At 39.7% G+C, this 12286-nt stretch overlaps 1 long non-coding RNA gene across 1 annotated transcript in view; it reads left to right on the top strand.

The window, feature by feature from the left end:
* LOC137570585 (uncharacterized) overlaps nucleotides 1-9865 on the top strand; it is a 40435-nt gene extending 30570 nt beyond the window's left edge. The window contains exons 3-4 of the long non-coding RNA XR_011031093.1: nucleotides 4348-4389; nucleotides 9316-9865. This is a non-coding gene — a long non-coding RNA (uncharacterized lncRNA). The remainder of the gene's footprint in view (nucleotides 1-4347; nucleotides 4390-9315) is intronic.
* The last annotated feature ends 2421 nt before the right edge of the window (nucleotides 9866-12286 follow it).

The following is a 12286-nucleotide window of genomic DNA, read 5'->3' as shown; positions in this document are numbered from 1 at the left end:
CATTTTCTGGTGAAATGTGGCCCACTGTGTTTATTTTCTGGTGAAATGTGTCCCACTGTGTTTATTTTATGGTGAAATGTGCCCCACATTGCGTTATTTTCTGATGAAATGTGGCCCACTGTGTTTATTTTCTTGTAAAATGTTGCCCACTGTATTTATTTTCTAGTGAAATGTGGCCCACATTGCATTATTTTTTGGTGAAATGTTGCCCACTGTGTTAATTTTCTGGTGAAATGTTGCCCACTGCATTAATTTTCTGGTGAAATGTGGCCCACTGTGTTTATTTTCTGGTAAAATGTGGCCCACTGCGTTTATTTTCTGCTGAAATGTGGCGCACTGCGTTTATTTTCTGGTGAAATGTTGCCCACATTGCATTATTTTCGGGTGAAATGTGGCCCACTGTGTTTATTTTCTGGTGAAATGTGGCCCACTGTGTTTATTTTCTGGTGAAATGTGGCCCACTGCATTTATTTTCTGCTGAAATGCTGCCCACTGCATTTATTTTCTGCTGAAATGTTGCCCACTGCATTATTTTCTGCTGAATGTTGCCCACATTGCGTGATTTTCAGCTGAAATGTTACCAACATCGCGTTATTTTCTGCTGAAATGTTACCAACATTGCGTTATTTTCTGCTGAAATGTTGCCAACATTGCGTTTATTTTCTGGTGTCTGGGGTAACTGTTGCTGCATTTATTATTTAATAGTCATAGTTGGCTATATTTGCTGCTTTGGGGTTATGGCGGGTATACTAATAAATAGCATCACACAGTTTATGCACACCCATGATGCGAATCCTCATTTCACCACATCATGGCGGAAACACTACTTTCTTATGCCTCGCTGTTACATCATTATGTTAGCTCCGCCCATACAACATCATGGCCACACCCATTTTTCGGTGCCGCCCCCACCATTGGCAGTGATAAATAAGCTGATGTTAGGTCGCAGTTCGGGCACACAAGGTTAGCCATCACTGTCCTAGGAAATAATTTTTCATCTTCTGTCTAAAATAACTTTTCAGCTCTTTGCAATTGAAAAAATGCCAAAAGTAGGTGAAAATGTACTGTCAAAATAATTTTTAGCATTTTTTTTGCTTACTGGTGACTTAAAAAAAGAATTTTATTGACAATGTGTGGAAATATCACCTAGGAGAAAACGCAGGAGAAAAGCTGAATTGCATATGTGCCAATGTCTATTGATGTTGTCTATTACTCAAGACATTTTTACGCTATGTCAGCCTCCATTTCTTTATAGGAACTGTAGAACTGTATATAGTGGTGAGCGCAGTAGGAATACTGTCATTAGCTGTTTATCTGGAACAATCGACCCTGCGAACCCACTGTATTTCGGACATTACATTTATATCCTGTTTTGATTTTGGTGACTGGTGCAGCTTACTTTTCTTTTAGTATTAAACATACAATTATGTAATATGTGTATTTCCACTTCAGGTTTGTTTTAAGAGTTAACAGAGGCCCCAACACTACTTCCATTTGGCTGAGCAGATGCTGCCTTGAACAGCATGGGCTGAACACTTCAAAAAGCAGTTTTTTTTTTTTTTTTGCATCGGAATGAAGCAGATTTTATGCCAAACTGACATGGCCACTGATTAGAATCCAGTCTTAGAAATCCAGTCATGGAATTTTTAAAATAAAACTATGAGGTTCCCGGAAAGTTTTTTCTACCATTTGTACTAGACATTCAATCAAGTAATTAATCTCATAAGTTTACATATGGATAGCAGCCGCCAATTAATTCTGCTCTCGGGGATGGTTAAAGATCCCTCCTGTTGAATTTTTAATGACCCCCATGCCTGAGCATGACCATTCACAATGCTTTTTACGACCACCTCCAGCTTATTGAAGCCGATCCGACATTTGCTGATCGTCTCCCCCCCCAAAGCAACAGGACACATAGCTAGCCTTGAGGCTAAGGATGTTTCTGTACAGGATTGTTTTGTGAATTGTCGCCTGAGGGATCATTTCTCAACCGCCGATGGGCGAATATTCTTGCATGTGTGTACTTAGCTTATGGTTGTTTTTATCTCTTTCTCTATCCTTCCCTCTCTCTCTTTTCCCCTGTCTCTGAATTGGACAGTTATAACATTAACATGTTTCAACAACCTGTGTATTGTTCTTTTTATCTTTCTTTGCCTCTTCTGTTTCATAGTCAGCCATATAATAAAACTCAATGCTCACTTTTTTGGGGCATCAGAAAAATCAGATTATGCAAAGCACTCCTTTGTAGTTTACTGTCATACCCAAACAACACCTGTTAAAGATATACTTGTGATATACTTGGACTTTGCAAAGGCATTCGACACTGTTCCCCACAAAAGTCTGGTGCAAAAGATGAGGATGCAAGGACTGGGGAAGAGTCTGTGTGCTTGGATAGGGAACTGGCTAATGGACAGAAAACAAAGAGTTGTGGTCAATGGATCATACTCAAAATGGGAGACTGTTAGCAGTGGGGTCCCACAGGGGTCTGTACTGGGTCCAGTGCTCTTCAATTTATTTATTAATGACCTAGTGGATACAGTAGTGAGCAATGTTGCTATTTTTGCAGATGATACAAAATTGTGCAGAATCATCAACTCTAAGGAAGATAGTGTTATATTGCAACAGGATCTGGATAGGATGGCTATATGGGCACATACATGGCAGATGAAATTCAATGTTGACAAATGTAAAGTCATGCATTTTGGTCGTACCAATGGTCTAACACCATACAAAATAAATGGGATACAGTTGGGGACATCAAACTTGGAGAAGGACTTAGGAGTACTCATCGACAACAAGTTAAATAATCGTACTCAATGCCAAGCCGCTGCAGCTAAAGCTAACAAAATGTTGGGATGCATTAAAAGGGAAATAAAAACTCGAGATGCTAGCATAATATTGCCCCTGTTTAACTCTCTAGTAAGGCCACATCTGGAATATGGAATTCAGTTCTGGGCACCACATTACAAAAAAGATATTGCAGTTTTAGAGCAGGTGCAGAGACGAGCAACAAAATTGATACGTGGGATGGAAGGTCTCACTTACCAAGAAAGGTTAGATAAACTGGGTTTATTTAGTCTAGAGAAAAGACGCCTTAGAGGAGATCTAATTAACATGTATAAATACATCAGAGGGCAATATAATAGCTTGGCGGATGAGCTTTTTGTCCCTAGGCCTTCTCAAAGGACTAGAGGACATGATCTGCGCATGGAGGAAAAACGTTTTAGCCATTTATTTAGGAAAGGGTTCTTTACAGTAAGAGTGATTAAGATGTGGAATGCATTGCCACAGGAAGTCGTTATGGCAAACTCTATACCTGCATTTAAAGGGGGCTTAGATGCTTTCCTTGCGTTGAATGACATCCATGGCTACAATTACTAGGTAATGCCAATGATGTTAATCCAGGGATTTTATCTGATTGCCATCTGGAGTCGGGAAGGAATGTTTACCTTGTAAGGGTTTTTTCGCCTTCCTCTGGATCAACAGGGATATGTGAGGGAGCAGGCTGGAGTGTACTTTGTACTGGTTGAACTCGATGGACGTATGTCTTTTTTCAACCAAAGTAACTATGTAACTATGTAACTATAATCAGAATTAATTTACTTTTTATTTTAATCTGCACCAACTGTCCTTTCAAACTAAGAATCAGAGATCTTGGAGTAAATCCCATTATGCTTTTGGCAAGCATTGATTTGGATAAGCCTTAAGTGTTCCAGAATCATAAATAGATGCAAGTCACAGACATTGTTTTGATATGTGAATCATTTGTTAAACAAAATGCACCAATGGTAGCTAGTATGGTTTATCCTAGTTACGTCTCTTTCATTTTACAGTACATGTGTAATGTTCGTTGTAAACATGTAAATGTTAGGAAATTACTTTAAAAAGACACTGAAGCAGAAAAAAATTATGATATAATGATTTGTATGTGTAGTACAGCTAAGAAATAAAACAATAGGAGCAGAGACATAAGTCTAATATTGTTTCCAGTACAGCAAAAGTTAAATTCCAGTTGTTATCTATGCAAAACCATTGAGCTCCATGAGCTCCATTGAGCTCCAAGACTTTCAAAATTTGCAGAGAGCTCTCTCTTTTGAAGCTTTTTATTTCAACTGTCAGTCATTGTATTTTCTTTTTCTCTCCAGAGGACAGTTCAATAGTTCACTTGCCTGCTGTGTTAAATCATTTAGAATGCTGAGGAGTGTGTAAATTGCAAATATTAGAGAATGATGCAATGTTAAAAAAAAAACTATATAACTGAAAAGAAAAATATTTTCTTTGCTTCTAATGTTTTAGTAATTATCCGTAATACACAACCAATTCATTATATCATTTTTTGCTTTAAAGGTGATGATGCATGTTTTAAAGGTGATGATGTTCAGTAGATGGGTGAGTAATTTGTGATTTGACAAAAATATTCAATCATCTTTATGTATCTTTATGATCTTCAACTTGTAACCAATTATGTGAAAGTGAACTGGAGGTGAAAATAAACTGATTAAATAAACAATTACTGTATATTCATCCTCCTACTCCTATAAATGAATTTTTTTTTAGATATCCCATGGTTTTATTTTATAGTTAAACATTTACAAAGTAGAATGCATGTTTTATCGTCTTTGATCAATTGCAGTCTATTAAAGAGACTCTGAAGCCAAATAAAATAAATGCTTTAAACTTTTATTAATGTTAAGCACTATAGCTAGTGATAAAACGCTGCATCCCCGTGGCAAAACAAAGGGTTTATACCCCCAAATCCCCTGTGCTAACTGCAGGGAGCGCTTCCAGATTGAGGCAGAGGTTAGCAATCCCCACTGATCCCTGGTCCTCTCAATCTTCCTTCAGTGAGAGGGGAGGGGGAGAGGCGGAGATCCATGGGCAGATTGACGCGCATGAAGGCAGAGCTGCAGCTCAAAGCTCTGCCTCCATGGGCAGCAAAATCCACAACCAAGAAAGTCATGGATTTTGCACAGGGGATTTGGGGGGTATTAACCCCTTGCTTTGCCGCAGGGATGCAGCATTTTAGCACTAGCTATAGTGCTTAACATTAATAAAAGTGAAAAGCATTGATTTTATTTGGCTTCAGAGTTTCTTTAAGTGTTCCTTGCTCCCTCCTTCCTGCACTAAATGCTTAAAGTCCACCTGAATGGAGAGGAATGTTGCCTGGCATCCTACTGATTTCTTTGGCTGCAGTAGTGTCTGAATTAGACGCCTGAAACAAGCATGCAGCTAATCCAGTGAGACTTCAGTCAAAAACACCCAATCTGCTTGCTTGTTCAGGGTCTATGGCTAAAGCCTAGTACACACTTTAAATAATGATTGGCCAATCACTGACCAATTTTACCATGTCCATGTAGTATGAGGGTCCACACATATCAAGTACTATGAACAGATTGTGTGAGTAAACCCCCATACTACATGGAGGTGGTAAAATTGGTCAGTGACTGGCCAATCATAATTGAAAGTGTGTACCAGACAGTGTGTACCAGAGAGGGCAGCTAGTCAATTTTCATTGTTTAACACATACAAAACAAAATCTTGTGCACCTTCAGTCCAAAGGTTTATTACCACAACTTGACAGTGCTTAAGTACAGTTCAGCATTGCAAAACACATGCGGCTGGTCATCTGTTCAGGAGGTGGGCACAAAGGTGGCGAGCGACGGCTGTTTTGCATCTTACAGTTAGACACGAAACTGCCGTTGCTTGCCACCTTTGTGCCCACCACCCACCTCCTGAACAGATGACCATCCGAATAACGAGCACGTAAGCCTGAGCGTATCTGGCCTTACTTTGTGTGGCTTATGAACTATGTGTTTTGCAATGCTGAACTGTACTTAAAGGGGAACTTCAGCCTAAACAAACATACTGTCATTAAGTTACATTAGTTATGTTAATTAGAATAGATAGGTAATATAATCTCTTACTCACCCTGTTTTAAAAGAATAGGCAAATGTTTGTGATTTATGGGGGCTGCCATCTTTGTCATGGGGGCAGCCATCTTTTTGGTTGAAAGGAGGTGACAGGGAGCAGGAGACACAGTTACAACTGTCCTGTGCCCTGATCACCCCTCCCAGCTGCACACGCTAGGCTTCAAATGTCAAATTCAAAATGTAAGAAAAATTTTTTTGCACCAAAACAGCAGAACGAGAGCAACAACATCAGAAATCCCATCATGCTTTGTACAGCATCAGGGGAAAAATGCCCGGGCAGTTTTCTTCTGTGCAGCTAAAAATGAGTCTTGTATAAGAGAAACAAAGTTCTGATGCTGTGAAACTGTCAAAGAAACTCCAGGCCTTTTCAGTGCTGCTGAGTCGATTTTTAGTCCGGAGGTTCACTTTAAGCACTGTCAAGTTGTGGTAATAAACCTTTGGACGGAAGGTGCATGCTCTGAAGATTTTGTTTTGTATGTGTTGAACTGTTCCTTTTTGCAATCCGCGGAGCACACGTCCTGTGACAGTCTGAACAGGTGCTGCCACATGGTCATTAAAGAGACCCTGTAACAAATTTTTCAGCCTTAGTTCTTCTATCCTATAAGTTCCTATGCCTGTTCTAATGTGCTCTGGCTTACTGCAGCCTTTCCTAATTGCACTGTCTCTGTAATAAATCTTATCTCCTTTCCTCTGTCGTGTCTGTCGGGCTAAGGCTTTAATGTGTGGAATGTGCAGGGCTGCTTGTGATTGGATAGAAGCGATACACACCCTCTGCAGGCCCCCTGCACACTCTGTATGACTCACACACTCTGTTTATGTGGGCCTATCACAAGCAGGCTAGTTTGTTTGTAAACACTGCCTAAAACTGTTAATTACAAGCCAGGATTGCAGCAGAGAGTGGCAGAAACAGCACAGAGGGGCACAGGACAAAATAAGGAATAGAATGGTATGCGTTTTAGGTAAAAATAAGGAATAGAATGGTATGCGTTTTAGGTAAGAATATTAGAGTACAGATTCTCTTTAAGTATCATTGCCAGTGTGAACCAAGTTGGGATGTGCCATACAACCTTATTTCACCATTATGTATAACAATTTTCATTGATTGAAAGGAAGCAAATACTGTATGTCAGCCTCTATTTCCCTCTTAGTTAAGGTGTACCATATTTTTCAGACCATAAGATGCATTTTGGGGGGAAAAGTCAGTGCCTCTTTTGGCCAGAAGGTGTCCCGTGGATGCTGCTGTACCCTGTGTCCCTTCTGTCCCCCTGTGTCCTCCTTCCCCATTGCACGTTCTCCATATCTCCTAATGATGGTGTAATGGCTAAACCAGATTGGGGAGTAGAACAGGCTCTCTCTGTGCTACGATTGGTGATTGGTGATATTTAAGCATTGAGCAATTTTGTTGGAAATTAGTGTTATATTGTTGATGTGATTTTATGCAAAAGGGTTCAATATGCATGAAACCACAATGTGAGTTTAACTTGTTTTTATAGTGGTTTTAGTTGTTTTTAAATAAACTCTAATCCCCTGTGTCTGACACCAAGCCTGACTCCAGCACATCTGTTTTTATGGTGACGGTCACTTGTCCCCATTTTGAGCGCTAGATGTCTGCAGGTTGCACAAAGTGTTGGAATCGGCTTGAAAGTACTAAGGAATTACTTGTATTATTATTATTATTGATTTATAAAGCGCCAACATATTCCGTGGCGCTGTACAATGTAAGAAAATAACATGGGGTACATAATAATACAGACAATAGTGTACACCAATATACAAGATACATAATTAGTGACAAAATACAAAAATTATACAACATACAGAATACAAAATACTGAATTGGTAATGACAGTGATAAAAGTAACACAATAAATAAAATGTATAATAATTTTCAAGACACAAAAGGGGGAGAAAAGCTTACAATCTAAAGGATGATAATTCTACATTGTGGATTGGAATCCTTTGGCAGTTGACTTTTTGTTTGCATCAGCGCTTGTATCCCTCTATAAATTACATACATGATAATGTATTAGAGATAAATTCAGAACAGCTTTCAGTGGTTATCACGCAGCACAGCCCAGCCTAGCAGGTGAGTCCAGATTTATTTTTCTATTAGCACTGGAAATAAACAAAAAATGTAAACCCCAAAAAACAAATGAAGGGTAACTTGTTTCACACAATTTAAAGTGTCTCCCTTGCCATACTAATTTACAGTGACTGTTGAAAGCGCATAAAATGGCACTTAAGAAGCAAATACTCTCAGAGGATCTAATATACACACACATATACCACTACTCCTGTTCACTTTATTGTACCTTACTATGCTGATATGCAACATTAACATTATGTTAATAAACTTTTATGTCAATGATGATACCAACCAAGCTTCTGTAGCCTGTGGTGTAATAAAGGGAGTTGTATAAGAGTGAAGGCAAAGTTTGCTGTGGCATACAGTATTACATCACTTTGTATTAGACAAACACTGCATGGTGCCTTAGCATAATCTGTTCTTATTAAAGATCAAACATTATGTGACTTGTGTTCATAACAGACATATTTTGTCTTTTGAGCTAAAACTTACTGTAAGAGTAAAAATAATAATAATTTTAAATTACTCTATAACCATTTCACACATCCCACAGGCTCTGGACTGAAGGCACCTATATCTAGCTACCTATACTGAAGGCACCATTTCCTAGCTACCTATACTGAAGGCACCTATACCTAGCTACCTATACTGAAGGCACCTATACCTATCTACCTATACTGAAGGCACCAATACCTAGCTACCTATACTGATGGCGCCTTTTACCTATCTACCTATACTGAAGGTACCTTTACCTAGCTACCTAAACTGTGGGCACCTATGCCTTGCTACCTATACAGGGGGCAACTATACCACGGATCACACAATTCTTATGTACTGGATTCGTGAGATTCGAGAGGTTTGAGATATTCAAGAACCTTTTTAGATTCGGATTCGAAGAAATTGGGGATTTCTTCCAACTCTAGTTATTACATTTAAAACTGCTTGCAAGAACTTGAACTAACTCCAGTGAGTTGCATTTGAATTCTGTGGGCTTGTGGCAGATACAGGATTGTGCTGGATCCACCTTACCTGCGACTGTTGAGTGGCTGTGTGTTGGTGTTGTGTGTGGCGGATGGTCATTCCGCATGGGGTTCCTTTTTTAACCATTTTTGATAAGTATGGATTAATAACGTTAAAATTTTATATTTTCATAAATTAAGTGTTTAGTTTATTTGTTTTTGCATACACTTCCTCTTTTATTTCCCTTGACTGCAACGTATCTCAAGATCCTTGTTCATAATTAGGTCCAGTTCCTTAAAGATGCATGTGGTAAGTTTTTTTTTTTTCATTTTCCTTTAGTGGGTAAAACTTTTAATGCCCTCCTACTCCCAGGATTGACAAGTTCAAGGACACAGCTTCAGAACATTGAACAAGATAAGAACCATATTTCTTGCTGTCCCATGAAGATGACATCTAGCGTAAGACTGTGACCTTCCCACAGATAAGAGCAATCCAACTCTGAATTACTGAGCTCACGTCTCATGGGGATCCCAAGTTATTATTAGAAAAAGCATCTTTTAAAGGTTTTTTTTTTTTTGGTGTACTTCTGTAAGCTTGCTTGTTTTTGTTTTCTTTATGTTAAGAATCAACTTAAAGGCATGATGCAAGGAGAGATAGTTATAAAATAGTTGAATAACTTAAAAATGAACTCTTTCTACAGTGAGAGGTTTGATTTCTTTTCAAATCAAACTTGTCATCTGTGTTGCGCATTCAGATCAGAATTGATGCCAGAAAAATGCAGTTTGTACTCAACATTAATCATCCTCAGATAGTTTTATGATAGTTTCAATAGACAGTATATGTGTATATCTACACAGAATAATAATATGTCGAAGGCTGCTCTCTTGTCACGAGCAACAAACAGGAGAAGAGTATATTTGATTAGCCTGTCAATCCTCAAGATCTCATATGTTCATGTATGAATGATATGTCAGTATGGAAGATACAATGAGTTCATGCTGTGTTACCAATGTTCTCCTTAACATCCCAAGTGATTCTCTTCTATGCAAACACTACATATTTTATCCGGCAAGAATAATCTATCATCTGGCTGTATTCACATATTCAGAATCATATCGTATTTGATCTCCTATAGTTACCTGACAAATGTCAAGCATGCATAAATAAATCTGTCAAGACAATATAATCTCTTGCTCCTGGTTGTGATTATGTTACCAGATCAGAATAATAATTACACCACGCAATGCTTTATCTAGATAACTTTCTGTTTCATGTGGTGTTCATTTTGCTAGTTGTATTGAAAAGTAAATTTACCTCTACTAAAATCATTCTAAATGTGACATTTCTACATAGGGGTTTTTGCTTATTCATATGTTGCATGCTGAGTTCTGTGCAACACTGGAAAGCAGCTCAAATAGAACATGAATGTTCATATCCATGCACTAAGCCATGCTTGCAAACCACCCTGAAATAGCCCCTGACGCATCATCAGAAGTTCCTTTTCTGATGGATCTGCTACTTCCCTTGAGTTTCTATTGACCAGTCTTCTCACGTTGTCTTTGATATTACTGGAAAAGCAAGAAGAAAATACCAGAGTATCAAGATGGATTGTTCATTGAAGAACATTGATTACAGCAGTCAGCTACAACACACGTTGAAAAAAGGAAAACAAAAAAATGACTTTAATGGCTAAATATGAGAAGTTTCACTGGAGGTGATCCCTTTCCCAACAGTCAAGACCCTTCATCAGGTACAGTGATCTATGACTGGATCTCTCACTGCTTATGGTTCATCTATCCTGTGCCAGATTCATGATTAAGCCCTATTAACTGGGGGCCACACATATTTGTTTACCGGCTAACTTTAAAGGGGACCTAAAGAGTACAAATAAATTCAATCACTGTCAGCACAATCCATAGAAGTTATACAAGAGTAGAATGAATATATGTTTAAAAATTGATCTTTTGTTCCAGAAAAAAAAAACAGGTTTTGTTATTTAGCCAAACCCCTTTTCTTAAAAACAATCTTCAGTCAGATAATTGGAATCAATCAATTTTGTGGATTAATTCCATCAATCTGATCAAATTGGATAGCAGCTTTCCTTCCATTAGTTGGACCGAACGATACTTTCCGATTGATATTTTAATCAAATTGGATGATCGATGGTTCGATGAATTCTATCTTTAATGGACACTTTTAAACTAAGAATTTTTTTGTGGCCAAGCAGGTCCTCGTTTTTCAAGGCACAAAAATAGGCCTTCCTTGGTTACACACATTTCTTCCTTAGCAATGCGCATAACCTTAACTACGGGTGGCCCTGCTCGAGTGAATTATCTCTACCGACATACTTCACTTGCGGCCGCTAAGTAATTTACATTAAAATGTACATTAACACAGTAGCGGCCGCGAGTGAAGTATGGTGGTAGCGATAATTCACTGGGCCACCCGCAGTTAATGTTATGCGCATTGCTAAGGAATCAAAGCCTGTAACTAAGGAAGGCATGCTCCTTACATGGCAGAGAGTTCTGCTATGTAAGGCATGCATAGCGCACCCTACACAACATTAAGCTGTGCTGCTTTAGCAGCACAGCTTGATGAATCAAGCCTAATGTATTTTTGTGCCTTGAAAATGAGGACCTGCTTGGCCCCCAAAAAATTGTCAGCTTTAAGGTGGACATTAACCACTTCCCGACCCACTAACGCACAGAGGCGGCCGGAAAGTGGACCCCGCAAGGACCAGCTCATGCCCAAAGGCGGCGGACTTTGTAGGGGCATGGGCGGCGCGATCGCGTCATTCGTGACGCGATCGGCCGCCGGCGCCTGGCTCCGCCCCCTTGCGCTGTAACCCGCCGGCCGTTCGGAAGCGCCGGCGGGTAACTAGCACCCGGATCGCCGCATACAAAGTGTATAATACACTTTGTAATGTTTACAAAGTGTATTATACAGGCTGCCTCCTGCCCTGGTGGTCCCAGTGTCCGAGGGACCACCAGGGCAGGCTGCAGCCACCCTATGTCGCACCCAAGCACACTGATTTCTCCCCCCCCCCTGCCCCAGATCGCCCACAGCACCCCTCAGACCCCCCCTGCCCACCCCCCAGACCCCTGTTTGCACCCAGTCACCCCCCTAATCAACCATCAATCACTCCCTGTCACTATCTGTCAACGCAATTTTTTTGTTTTGGTCCTAACTACCCCCTGGGGACTCCTGATCACCCCCCTCACCCCTCAGATTCTCCCCAGACCCCCCCCCCCTGTGTACTGTATACCTCTATCCCCCTGATCACCTGTCAATCACCTGTCAATCACCCATC

This window comes from Hyperolius riggenbachi, chromosome 4 (assembly GCF_040937935.1).
Source record: "Hyperolius riggenbachi isolate aHypRig1 chromosome 4, aHypRig1.pri, whole genome shotgun sequence".
Classification (NCBI taxonomy): domain Eukaryota; kingdom Metazoa; phylum Chordata; class Amphibia; order Anura; family Hyperoliidae; genus Hyperolius; species Hyperolius riggenbachi.
The sequence above is the reverse complement of the archived record's forward strand: the minus strand, read 5'-3'. Positions and strand labels throughout refer to the sequence as shown.